The following is a 14,456-nucleotide window of genomic DNA, read 5'->3' on the forward strand; positions in this document are numbered from 1 at the left end:
TCTTTCCTTCCTCTCAGCTGGGACTGAAACTGGCGGAGTTCAAAGGGGAAACAGAGAGGAGAGGGAGGGCTGGCCTCTCTAAACATAGCAGCTGACTTTCCGTTAAATACATTTGATGATATCTGCCTCAAAATTCTCCTATTATGAATACTCAAACAGATCAAATTAAATACCTTTTGACTTTTATTTCAACCTCCTGTCAAAAGAAGCCATTTTTAACATAAAAAAAAGTAAATATAGTTAACTCCAACTTCGCAACGTCTATTAGCCCCAATACCAGATACTGTCAACATAAGTTTTTTTACATATTGACTTCAAAGAAATTTGGAATCCATTTCACTCTTATTTACTGGACCTTAAATATTACATTTAAAAATTTAAACATGTGTAGATATAGATTTGTATTTCATGGACGCATTGCCTAACTTGAATGTAAGCACTACATTTATTTCCATTTTGATTTTGACTTTATATTTGTTGAGTCTTAGGTATGTGGACATGTTTTTTTCATGCCTTTATTGATTATGATTTGACTATTTCTGTGTCTCTCAAATTGATTACCCTGAGAGCTCTCATTTATAAATCTATAAACATCAGTCAGGTGTTGTATTTGATCCTAAAGAAGGCAGTTTTCTAAGACGTCCATCTTTAGAAGTTGCAATAAATTATTGCATCGGGTTGTGTGGCTTTCCCTTTCTTTTTTCAGTCTTGAAAAATGGCAACAAGACAAATGCACCTCATGCACTTGATCTCCCTTTGATATCCCCCTCAAGAATGCTGTCATCTGTAACCATGAAGCTGATATCTTTGTGATTTAGCATGCTGGTAGATGGATTACAAAATATCTAATTGGATAATCTAATTCCAAGCTACTTCTTAGCTATTTGCAATGGCTAGGCTTTTTGTGTCGAACCGTTAGCTGAACTGTCATAATTGCATTACTTTACTAACTACTCAACCGCAAAAATAATTACTTAGATTACTTGTTACAATACTTTTTTCCATCAAAGATGCCTTTAAACATTGTGTAGACAGTGTGGTTTAACAAGCACTCATCTTACAGTTAGGAGGTATTTACAGACCATCAACAACTAACGTTAGCTTAGCTTCCTTGACTGCCAAGCGCATGCAGCTTTCCCGGAGAATTCGAGGTCCTCAACTAAAAGCTTACCAACCGACTGTAGGTAAAGCTACCGGTGGCTAGCTGGCAGCTAAGAAGTCAACACATGTAAATAAGACAACTTTTGAGTTACCAGAAGACACATTTCTCTTTTGGTAGAGGCTAACCGCCTTTCCACACCTTTTGCCCCTGCGCCAAGCTAACGAAAGACCAAACTGATATCAGCCATCCATTACACTCCCGGGAAGACAGCAAACAAGTCGACTCTCAAGTTGAAGGAAACTGAGCTTTACTGGATTAGTAATTGATTTACTCTCACTTGCAAATGAAAAAATGAGACTTGCTGGAAAAAGTTAGAATTTGCTGAGGAACATGAGATACTCAACTTTGCTTTAGTTTTCAAGGGTACGCTTGAAACTGTCACAAAAACTTTATTCAGATGAATTGGGACTGATGTGATGTGTGCCAAAGTAAAGAAAAAAAGATCTGGCGTGCTGTCATTCCTCCATCCCTCTACCTGTTTTCTTTTTTACACTTTATTGTCCTCACATTCTCTGCATAAACCCATGTGGGAGGACCTAAACATCAAGAGGCTCCAGTGTCTCTCCATGGATTAGTCTCTTTAATAGTGCCTCAGAAAAATGACTAATTAAGAATCGCTGCAGGTGCGTCCCGGCTCTTCCCTCGCCTCTGATGAAAACAAAATTAGTCTTCAGTTGCAGAGAACGAACTGAAAAGCATTTAATTGCTTTCAGGGATCCCTCTGTACTAACCATAGAAGATCATTTAACACCAAACTCCTGCACTGCTGCAACTGGCATTTGGAAATAATATCCCATAATACTGTTGCAGACATACGTGGGATTCAGTTTTTCTTTTCTGCACAATGGTGAATTACTGCCGTGGAAGGATTTTAAGGTTGTCGGGTTCAGTGCAAGGCTAAAGGGAACATTTCGTTGAGAACTTTTGTGGATGTGTTGAACATTAATACGACAGCCAATGCATTGCATAACATGTAAATTCTCCCCCCTTCCCCCTACCTGCTGCTGCTGTGTTGTTAAGTTTCTTGTGTTCCTTGTCAGCCGGGCTGCTTTGATCTCGCTCCAGGTTTGACACATTAGTCATTATCTCTTGTGTGTTTTCCACAGGCTAACATAGTGTTAAGGCAAAAGGGGGGGGAGAAGCGCTCTCTCTGTGTGGATGTGAAAGCCAGAGGATGGCAGTGGGAGTCTATCCAAAGGCTTAGCGAGCAAAGTCGCATTCAGACGCTCCTTTCAAGTTACTTTTGATAGAGTGGCGACGGGCAAACTTGCTGACATGTTGGAAAAGTGTGCATTAGCAGAGTTGAATAAGCAAAAGGACAGAGGGGAATACAGTTTGAGGGAGAGTGTTTAAAATCAGTTTGTTGGTGCGTGTTAAAACAGAGCAGGCCTGTCTCCCATGTTTAACTATTTCGTGAGGACGTTCATTCATTGTAAAAGAAAACTAATCGACAGATCCCTTCGAAAAGACCAATCCTAACTATACCTTAACCATAGTACCACACCGTATCGCAGATGTTGATGAAAGCGACTTTGGCAAATTTGGTTGGATTTCCCTCATTAACCAGTTCATTTTATCAAGACTGCACTAGACTACTGCACATATATGACTGTCACAGTGACCTGCTCTATTTCTCACAGAGCACCACAGATTCTCCAAGAACTTAAAAAATCAGTCACCAGGACAAAGACAGGGTACAAAGACATTGGCCTTTAAATCATGTAGCTTGTTTCCAGATTTGACTCTAAACCCAAATGCAGAGCCAATATAACCCAAATATGCCATCACTTCTATGGTTTTTCTTTCCTTGTGAGGACATTTGTTCCAAATACACACACATCCTGTTGCCCGAGTGACAGTGGCGCATAGTGCAGGATCCTGTTGACAAGGCATGTGTATGTATGTGTGTGTTCTTCACTCACTACACTGCAGACACAGAACACAGATCGGTCTTTTTGCATTATTGAAGTCAGGGAGGTTGTAAATGTATACTTTACTAAACAAAGCTAAAACAGGAATCAAGTAAAAGTTTTCAAAGCTTTATGAACTGGATCTAGAGTAGTGCGCTGTATACTGTGCATGGTAATTGTGTATGTCTAGAAATAGTCATAATTTGTATTTGTGAAGCCATCTGACACAGCAGGAGCAGCTTGACTAATTTAAACCTGAAATCCTGAACACAACTGACTCACTAACGCTGAGCAGAAATATGACAGCGAGTTGTTGTGACTTCACTTGTACGAATCTGAGACAATTTTTCCACGCTGGTGGAGACCCAGATATGTCATATCTGTGATGTGTTTTGTAGAAGACTTATCTTTTCAAATTCTGAAGCTGCAGACTTTTACTCTAGTGGCTGAGCATTTTTCCTCCGCTATAGATTTGCTTGTCAGATTGTGTAAACATGACGTCCTCCTCTGCTCACACACAGACACACAGTTACATGCACAGACACACGTGGAGACTCTCACACACACACTTTGCCCTTTGATTATTGTAGACAATGTCATTGGAAGGACGTGAAATGTCGCTGTTTATGTTTTTATGTATGTCAGAAGATGGACTGTTTTTGTTTTTACACTAATTTGTTTTGCCAAGTAAGTTTTGTTGGAAAATGTAATTGCTGCTTGGATTATGTTCTGTGGCAAGGTTTTTTCGAGGAAAGGAAGTGCTACGTTTTTGTGCCGCACGTGCCTGTTTAAAGTGACTGCTCCGCGTTCAGTCAAAAGTAGGGATATCCTGATCTTGTTTCTGTCCTTTAATATTGAGTATCTGCTGATACCGTGTTTGATCTAATCTTTATTTTTATTATATTTTTCTTAATTATTTACCTACATAAAACAGCTGCACAGTGCAGGCTACAGTAAAGCTACATTAAAATGAGTAAAACAGTTATCAGAATATGTTTGACAGCAGAATAGTATATTTTTCTTGGGAACAAATCCCATGATAAGACCAAAACCCAATTGAGCCAACTAAAAAGTATTGTGTGTGTATCAAAGCCTGATGTATCTTAGTCCTCTGTGCCATAGAGCTCCATTGTTGTCCAAAAACTATTAAAACCACATCAGTGAGCCACACTGTTGCACTGGGTGACATGTTCCTTCATTACCGTGAACACACACACTGCAGTTTATTTGTAATAAATTCCACATGTGGATCCACAAAATGTGGATTAATCCACCGCTAGAAATAGTCCCCAACAAATGCATATTTATCCTTGTTTAAAAATGAAACTATATGCTTGTGACTTGTTTTTAAAGATTTACATCTTCAGTAGGAACCAGTGGGCTTGGGACCACAGACAGAAGTCAGAAAGGATTGAGAGATGGACTTACATGTTGGTTTTGGTCTTTTCATAGCCTTATTGTTTAACCTGCATCACAGGTTTCTTTTGATAGTGTCCTATAATACTTTGTACAGTATGCTGTAGTATTATGTATGCAATCTGTGGAGAGATGGGTCACAGTAGATCCGCTGTGGCAGCGAAGATTATCACAGCCTCTCTTCATCTCCAGCATCAACCAAATAGTTTGGGATATGTTTTCCACTAGCAGCAGAACTTTAGTGTGATGGTTAACCATTGTCTCATAATCCATCCATTAGCACCAGATGTAACATCTACAGTGAATGTGATGTTTTGTTATTGATGCATGCAGTTTTAGAGCTGGTCCTGCCCGAGGAGGGATTGCTAAATCTTATATTCCAGGCTCTCCAAGGAGTTTTTGTTTGGTGATGACGCAATGTATTATGTTTTTGATCTTGATCTAATTTGATTATTTCAAGGCATGCAGACAAAAAAACATGATGGCAAATCCTATTAAAGTACCCATTCCTTTTGTAAATAATTAGAAGCAAATGGTATCTTTTGGCCTGCAGTCATGTGTTACTGAAAAGTGTAAACAAACTCTTTATGCCCTTGTAGTTTCTGAGCACATTAAACTCAAAAGTTGCACAAAAGTCCAGTGCTGACATCAATGGAAAACTGAAGCAGAATTGATGGGATTTTTTTGCTCACATGGTGGCAAACTGGCGGTGTAAAGACGGACAGGCAAATACACAGCAATAAACTATAACTCATTGTGACCAAAGGAGAAAATTAAGACGCAGCACTGCTGTAAAGAGACACACATAAATTGTACTTTTGTCAGCATTGTCAGCCATAATAAATGAATGTACAAGTTCTGCAATCAGTTTCAAGTCCAGCTGCAGCCTTTTCATGCTAAAAGCAACCAGACTGACGCTTCAGGCTCTTTGCGGTTTTCTTTTGTTTTGTATGTATTGTTTTGTAGTCTCGGGCAGTGAAATGGGGAGTTCTTCTGTTCCAGGTGGAGGATAATGGCGTCATCACAGTGGCTTGGTTTCTGGAAGACAAACAAAATCAGGATTAAGTCAGAAAAAGGGTTCCCACCGCTCTGTGTGTTGGAACATGTGTGTGTGTGTGTGTGTGTGTGTGTGTGTGTGTTGTGGGCATACGTACCTTTATGACTCCTCAGAGACACACACAGAGGATGTTAGCCGGTGTAACGGAGCCGGCAGATTGGCTGAGTCACAGACAGAGAGAACAGGTGCTGTGTGGGAGTTAAGCATCTTACAGATTTACATGTTTTGGTGCTTTTCACCTCCAGTGTTTTGGCATCTGGAGTTCTTTATGATGATATATATAGGGATAAGTGTAGGGATAAGACTTTTACATGTAAAAAACCCTATGAAAATAAAAATTCTTCCTGCAGCTCTGCAGAATCATCCGGCTGCTGTCTCCAGGCTCGTGAACGTCCAGCTGAGCAGCAGACCTGCAAGCGACTTGTCTTTTTATAAGAAACTCATTATTGGCCCAGGTGGTTTCCGCAGGAAACGAGAGTCGCAGACAAACTGGAGAGGAGATCCACAGAGAGAAAGTGCAGTGCCACATCGCTGCCATCAGGGAGGCGGCTGACACTGCAGGTCAGTATGATCTGCAGATTTCGGATCAACAGCAAACAATCTGTTTCTGTTTGCCCACCAGAAGCTCCTGCAAACCACTTGGGTGTTGTAGAAACTCATTTGTCCCAGCATATTTACATAAGAAATAGACATGCATTTTTACATGACTTATAAAAAAAAACAAATATACACTCTACACACTTTTCTTGACTCAAGACTACAGTGTAACCTACTTATTTGAAATATAAATTATAATGATATTGCAGCTATTGTGCATATTTTTTCTGTGTTTCAAAAGAAGACAAAACTGTTTTTAGACAATTTGTGGAAACAGCATGTAGCATTTCCCATGACTGCGGTTGACTGACATCTGAGGGCCAATGTTGCTGTTATGTACCGTTAGCGATTCAAGACGTCTGTCACTTTCCATTCAACGTTTGGGAGAACCCATCGTGCTCTTAAGTATGTATTCCACCAGGAATACGAGCTAGTTAGGAAGCTAACTTCATTCAGAAAGTGGTAACTAGCAAGCTAGCCTAGCTTGCTAACGTTAGCAGTAATTCCCACTGGATGTTACTTTTCCTTCATGTTATTTAAACACCTGCTACTCAGTGCACACTCAGTACTGTGTTCATCCCATTTTATAGAAAGGACGGTGTCTAGCTAGCATTAGCTTTCTCTTTTTTCCTCTTTCTTTAATGGGTCCAGTTGTGGTGATGGCAAACGACCAGACTATCAAAAACTCACAGCAAGGAGCAGTCTTGTAACATGAGCTCTCCGTATGTTAGCATATGATTCGTGTCACGATGAATCGAGTCACGACACGGAGAAACATACGAAGTGCCACTTTCACGTCATATGGGTTGAAAGGTAGAGATGGGAAAGATTCCCATATTTATGACTTAAGCCGGGCTCAGACTACAGGAGTTTTGGGTTGATTTATCCCAGATTCACCCCTCCCTGTCTGGGATCTCGGTCGATACCGATGTTCGGCCCGAATTATCTGGTAATGTGAGGGGTTTACAGATCCAGTCTTAAACCTCCCGAACTGCTCCCGATAATATCAAACATGTTTGATATTTAGGAGTTAAAATCTAGATGATTATGTCAGTACTTTCCGAGCGGGACCAAAATAGCCAATGAGAGAGACAAGTCTACAAGGAGACGGAAGCGTTACAAGCTAACGTTAGTCCCGGAGCAGCTGACGGTTTTGCCAAGCAATGGTAAACATTCTAGGCTAACGTTACTGTTGACAGCTATTAAAACTGAACTGTTAAAATCTCACCTCCAGTTCTGAAGAATAGACAACACGTGTTGATCGCATCTCCCCAACTGTTTTCTCATCCAGACTCGTGCTTCTGCTTTTGTTTTTTCTCAAAAGATGTGAAGCAACAGCTACATCAACTGCCCTTTTGGCTTTTGGAATTCCAGTGATATTATAGAGCATTTTTCGTGTCTGCCCACACAAATTTTGCACCAATCAAACTATCAGTACCAACATCATCAGACAGAAAAAGAAATTCATGCTACCTGAAAAATACTAATGTAGGGGGCGCTGTCACTGCAGAAAAATAATTATGAATTATGAATTAATTATTATTAATAAAGAATAATAAGGAGAAATAAAACTTTCTTCTTTCTAACTTTCTAATAACAATTTTGAAGTACACAAGTCAAAACAAACAAAGGATATCTATACTGATTTCTTAGCAAAACTGAATTTTAAATACAGTTCAACTTTAAAATGAGTCCTGAAGTGTTTTTGAATAAATTAAACTTCACTAAAGCATTTTAGCTTTAAAAGTAATTTGCTTCTGTGCAATTTCAAGAGGACATATAATCTCCTAGTTTCGTACTTTATTCCTGCACATCTGGTTTGGCTCTATTTAATCTATTCTTATCACCAGGGAGTTAAGCATTGTGAAGGAAATTAGATTTGGAAATGAGATTTCATGAATTTCTTTTTCAAACGAGTAGCGTGTGAAATTGCAGAATCTGAAATGTGGAATTCCCAGTTGCTCCCTTTCTCATTGTCACGATATTTACTGAGGGAGCAGCCAGAAGCTGAAGTGGTATGAAGCTTAACAAGCAAATGCAATGCGTTGATTGAAATGTGCCTTTGATTTGTGCTGAACGACCTCTGCCTTCTCATTCCCATCAACACAACAATGAAAAGCCAGGTACGAGCCATGTGTAGGTAACTCTCTAATATGTGACTTTTTCCTGTTTCTGTCTCTTTACTCCTCCTCTCCTGGTCCACCTGCCTCTAAAGCTCTTACTCACTGTTTGCACTCACATTCTGCAAATGGAAAAGTTTTAAATTAAATATACTCTGGCAGTGTTTGCCTGAGAGTTTTATGACTCTGAGACATAATGCAGTATATTGCTCCTTGCCTTTATTCTACATTGCATTGCTTGATTTCCAAATAATATTACAAAAGCAATGAAAATGTCTTCACAGCATTCATAGTTTGGATATTAATAGAACTTTTGCAGCCAACTGGAAACTGCTGATTTTAACACTGGAGCTTCATTTTTTTCGTTGTTTGTAAGTACAAAACTTTGAAAAATGAGTGTGTCGGTCCAAGTTCTACTTCCCTCAACACAAGTGTGCTCCCAAAACTTCATCTCCTCTGTGTGCTTAGATGCATACTGAATCCCCTTCTGTAAACAATGGCAGCATTTTATGTTTGTTAATAACTTCTAAGACAGGGTATATTGAATAAAAATTCAAGACACACCGCTGCACAGGTAGTTTATTTAATGCTTTAAGTCCCAAATGATAGACAAACTGTAGTTAAAAAAGAAACCATCTACTGCCACTTTACTGCACGTTTTCTGGCAAAAAATTATCACAGTGCTTCAGACAAAATTCTGTTTCAGGGTATCAGATTGACAGCTGTGGATGTTGCAGTATGAAAAGCTCAAACACTATTCTCTTCTGTTGTTGTTCACATCTTTGAACATGAAAGATTTTAACAGTTGCCGCAGATACAATCTGACTTGATAGATTCAACACTCAATATGTCCCAGTTCATTACAAAGTAAGTCAGTTCATTTTACGCTTTTAATCTCCCAGCGTCTGATTCTCTGTGTGTGTCTGACAGCACGGCAGACTGATCTCTCCGCAGTTAGATCCATTCACATTTGAATTTATTTAATCTACTGATAAATGCAGACCCCAACTGTGACGATGATGAAGTGCTGAAATTTAATCACCATCACGCACTGCAGTCCTGACACATAAACAAGAGGCTTATCAGGCACATCGAAAAACATCGAACTGTTTCATGTCTGGTGGTAGAGAACATTTATGGTCTCAGATTGATCGGTTTGATATTTTAGTTTTTTAAAGCAGATGTGCATCATAAAGTACAGAAATAAGACAGCTGATAATATAATGCAGTTCAACACCTTAGCCACAACTTTGACATATCATCAGCATATAAAGTTGAAACAGTTGGTCTCTTAACACATCCAGCAGACACAGAACAACATTAGCATTCATTTGAGGTTGTGCTTCTGTCCACCTGATGGATAGAAGTCCAATATTCACTCTCCTTTTAACTCTGTATAACCAACTCCTGAGAAAAAATATCTGGCTCTTTAGCTGTTAAATGCTAAAGCTAAATGCTATGATTCATCAGCTAACTTTGCTTGTCTGCTATTTGGTGCTGAGCGGGGAGCGTCGAACGAGCAGAGATTTTAGCAGAAAACAGCTGCCTGCGTCTGGAAATGCTATTGATGATGGTATTGAGAGTGGTGAGAGTGAACCAAAACAGTGAAGTTGCGGGCCGTAAAACCTAAACAATGAACTGAAAGATGCTAAATCGCTCTCTAGAGCTGAGGAATTGCAGAATTGGTGTAAATTTTCTGTGGATTTGTCACTACGAGCAACCCCTTTCATATGACACATAGTCATCTGACACATTGTTAATATAAAAATATTGATTAGAGCAGCTTTAATGTAGCAGTGCCGTGTCAGAGAGGTGTTATTTCAACTCTATTCTAATGAGGTCATAATGGCAGTGTTTTGGTACTGGATTGCATAATGTCAGGTGTTGTTTTGTCCAGATATGTCGCAATACTTTACTTTTTGTTCAGCCTTCTTAAGCTTCAAAGGGGCGTGGTTTTTCATGTGACACAATGCGATTAGTGCCCAAAACTGTTTCCAGTCTTTATGCCAAGCTAATCTAATCTAATTGACTCCTGGCCCCAGCTTCATATTTAACGTACAGAAATGAGAGTGGTATTGATCTTCTCATCTAACTCTCAGCCAAAAAGCAATAAGCGCATTTCCCAAAATGTCAAACTATTTTGATAAGGGGTTCATAGTTATAATTTTTTAAAAATAAATAAAAAATAGCTAAAGAAACCATCCTCACTGAGTAATGTTCCTGTGCTACGGTCATTCAAACGATTTCCTAAGTGCAACTGCTCATGCAGCAATACTAAAACCAACCCCTGCTCCACTTCAGTAGCCTGCCAGCATTTCGTACCCAGCCATCAGAAAAATCACCAGCCATCATCTTGTGACCCATAAAAACAGTGACTGGGTGGCTGCAGAGGCACCAGATGTGGGCAGGTGTTGTTTTATATTCCCTCTGAGCAGGTGGTTAAAGGCAGAGTAGTGGCAGGCCGCTGTAGGGAACAATGCTGTTGATGTGAGTGGACAGAGTGTCACTGCAGAGCACAGTTGTCTCCACCGCCTGCTGTCACATCCTGTGACACTTAATGGACACTGCAAAGCAGAGATTGTTACGTTACAAACAGGGCTGGACTCACACGCAAGACACAGACAACAAGGTTGAATGTAATAAAAGGATTTGTTTAATAAAGGGAAAGAAGGGTGAGGGCGTTAACTGGGGTTTGGGGTCCGGAGCAGTGGAGGTAATGGCGGTGGAGATGGCGTGGGTGAGAGGAGCGTGGCTGGCAGGCAGGCAGAAGCAAACGGAGAGCAAGCAGGTGAGCAGTGATCCTGAGGCACAAAGAAACAAACGTTAGCGATACAAGCAAACAGACAGAGTTTCAGCATGAGCAAGAATTGGCCGACTAGTAACTACCACAAGGGTTGAAACAATAATCTGGCGGTGGGTGGGTGAGAAGCCGGGGTAGAAATACTGCAGAGGATGCGTTGGTTGGAGGCAGGTGTGTTGGCTGAGCGGAGTGGATGAGCGTCAGGTGAGTGGGAGCACTGGAGTCGAGAGCCAGTGGAGGTAGACGGGAGGAGCAGCCACGCCCACTGTGACACACACATGGCTGGAAACACTTCGGGAATGCAGGCAAACTGTCACAGCCATAACACAGATGTCTTTGAAATATTATAATATTATATCAGTAATATTGCTGCTCCATTCTGGATTTAAAAAGCCTGATTTGACTGAATTTTATTACGCTTTAGATTTGAAGAAAAATGGTGCACAAAAAGCAGAAACATAGTCTTAAAATTTCCATTTCAGAAGTTATATTTCCAATTCCACTTTTTCACAAGAAAAAAAACATTGTTGTGCTTTTATGTTTCTTTCATATGATGTTATACTGTAGCTCCCACACCTAGGCAGAACCTCTAATGTCTCATTATCTCCTAATTCTGTCCAGTTCCTGTCGAAAAAATATAGATTATGGTGCTCAGAAGAGCTGCTTCTTTACACGGATGTGTCTTTTAGTCAATAAGACAGTGTGTTTACACTCTTTGAATGTTGAGAAATTGATAAAGAATAATCAGCTTTGACACAATATTGACGCAAGTGCACTTTTACACACATAAATGTACATTTTTCTATGTACAAATTGCAGCAGCAGTCACTCAAACTGAATTAATATTAAGCTTTCAAATTGCAAGATCTCTATCCTTGAGTCAGTGGATAAGAAAGTGTTCTGCGTTGATTGCTTTCTGGTTTCCCACTGATTTAATGAAATATGAGTTGTGTTTTCCTTTCTCTCAGCCTCCTTGTTTTTCCGCCTCTTTGAGGGAAGTGTTGCAGGGAGCCACAGATGAAATGAACAGTGGCATATCCCCCCAAGAAGCTGAAAATGATATCTCATTGAGCCAACGTTCTGCAGACTCTGTAAAATGTTGATAAGGCCGCTTATTGTCTTTAAATGAATTTGTTTCATCAGTTCACAGTGAATTTGGTGCGTGTACGGCTTTATTGCACCACAAGAACACAATATAATCTTTTTTATACTAAATGTTAAGTGATATTGGTTTGTGAATTGCTCCACATTGCATATATTTTCTGCATTCTCAAGGAGGTGGCACAGAGGCCTCAGGGTGTCAGTGCAGCACTGCTGAACAGAAAGCTACTGTAGCAAGGCTCCGTCACAACAGTTTAGTCGCAGAATGACACACAAGCAGCTGACATATTAAATATGGAGCAAAGCTGCTGTACTTTATTAGAGAGTGCACAGCAATGACTGTCACTGGTCATATCACTGCTCGCCAACGGTAAGATGTGTGTCGTGTGTGAGTGTTTTAATCAGATGCTGCATTCTGATCACTGTCACCCCTCATCAAGGCATTACAGTTTAACGTGGGTGCAGCCTGAAGCTGTTTGGTGTGTAATAATGTGAGGAGGATGATCAAGTGCATCTAACAGCATTCATTTGGTCTGACTGAGAAAACTCATTAAGTGAGTTACTGTTACTATAAACAAAGCTGTGATAATTTTCTGGAAAACACTTTTGGGAAAAAAACATTTTACTAGTAGTTGCACTTGAAAAATGTATAACAGGGAAACTGTATTTTGTAAGTGCAACATCACAGATAAAGGAATTTGCACTTTCATTTCTGTTTTCTAGTATTCAAATTTGGAAAAGAAATTCTGTTGGATTTTGGTACTAATTATGGGGAAAATGCAGACAGTGTTCAAATAAACTATCTAACCTAGATAGTCCTTAGTCAATGCACAGCTGGTCAGCTGAACATGCAATAAAGTAATATTTGTCTACAGGCAAGCATACAATTCAAGATAAATCAGGTTTCCAATAACAAATGAATATCAAATGGATCTCTGACAGCTTTTCAAGCCGTTAAGATTTTAGCAGGAAATTTCTGTTGAAATCAACGATCCTTGCGTCACTTTACCAGCCACTAACTCTAGTTGTGTCCTAAATCCACCCTACACACTAATTCTAAGATTTTGAGGAAGTAGTGTGTTCACAGTGACAAAGTATACTCTAAACTGTCAGTATGCAGACTGAAAAAGCCTTGACGTTTGAGTATGCTGTGATCTGTGATCTCCTGTTAGTATAAAACGGTTGAGTATGTTTTTGTATGTATTTCTTGTGTAGTAACTGAAAATCAGTATACTATAATAAATGAGTAAATAGTATATACTGCATGTGACTGTATGGAATTGAGACGTTGGAACCTGCAGAACTGAGCCTTTACAAACTGCTTAGTTCAACATTTTGGGGAATGTCTGTTTCTCCCTGTTTCCAGTCTTAATGCTAAGCTAAGCTAACCACCTGCTGGCTCTGGCTTCATACACACACACACACGAGAGTGGTATAAATCTTCTCTTCTAACTCTCAGCAAGAGAGTGAATAAGCTTATTTCCCAAAATGTCGAACTATCCCTTTAACACAATTATCTAACTACTATATCATTTCCTGGTCCTACACATTAATTCCTGTCTTTTGTTTATGGCAGAAAACATATATGATGCATTGTTCTTTGGTAAATGTTTTGCTTGTGTGCATAAAAATTACCTTTGCATAGACATAGCCATTTATAAAATAAGCATTCTATAAATCAAACAAATAAAATATTGAATAATCAATAAATAAATCTAAATTCTGCATTCTGTATCCACAATGACCTCTACATGAGGCTGGTGCAGGTGTCAGGTTTAAACCATATGTGCCTCAAATGACTTTGGATGCACGTGTTTTTTGTCCTGCGTTCACCTTCATTAATTAACGTGATTCTATTTTAAAGTTCAGCTGGTGGAGCATGACACCACAACTGGCCACAGGTCAGAGTCCAAACACTAAGGAAAAGGTGAGGTGCTTCAGATAAATGTGTCCACCTCGGAGCAACTGCAAAATCAGCTCCTTTTTGTGCCTGAAACTGGGAGTAGAAATCTCTGTGAATTCTCTGCAGTCATATAAACATTGTTAGCCTCATTGTGCTCATGCATCAAGGCTTCTGACTGATTTTGTCCTACCTCCAACAGCATAAACAAAAGAACCTTTGGTATGATCACAGACAAGGTCAAAGGTCCTTCTCTCCCCCCAAAATATTCTCCACAAAGGCTTTGTGCCATTCGTGTCAAGGTTTTCGTCTCTTAAGTAGGACAGTGTTTCATATCAAACAGAGCTACAGCAGATTGTTATAATGAGGAGACGATGCAAGATGCAAAATGCG

The 14,456-nt window shown here is 39.7% G+C and overlaps 1 long non-coding RNA gene across 2 annotated transcripts; it reads right to left on the bottom strand.

Annotated features, from left to right (window-relative positions):
- Window positions 1–5,117: 5,117 nt before the first annotated feature.
- LOC122872225 lies at window positions 5,118–7,507 on the bottom strand. Of its 2 annotated transcripts, none has more exons than XR_006377055.1 (3): window positions 7,371–7,507; window positions 5,643–6,117; window positions 5,118–5,526 (listed from the first exon to the last, which is right to left on the bottom strand). It is a non-coding gene; the product is annotated as an uncharacterized LOC122872225 (long non-coding RNA). The 2 variants fall into 2 exon arrangements; XR_006377056.1 differs by having other exon boundaries at window positions 5,643–5,733; window positions 7,371–7,483.
- Window positions 7,508–14,456: the final 6,949 nt, after the last annotated feature.

Source organism: Siniperca chuatsi, linkage group LG24 (genome assembly GCF_020085105.1).
Source record: "Siniperca chuatsi isolate FFG_IHB_CAS linkage group LG24, ASM2008510v1, whole genome shotgun sequence".
NCBI lineage: Eukaryota > Metazoa > Chordata > Actinopteri > Centrarchiformes > Sinipercidae > Siniperca > Siniperca chuatsi.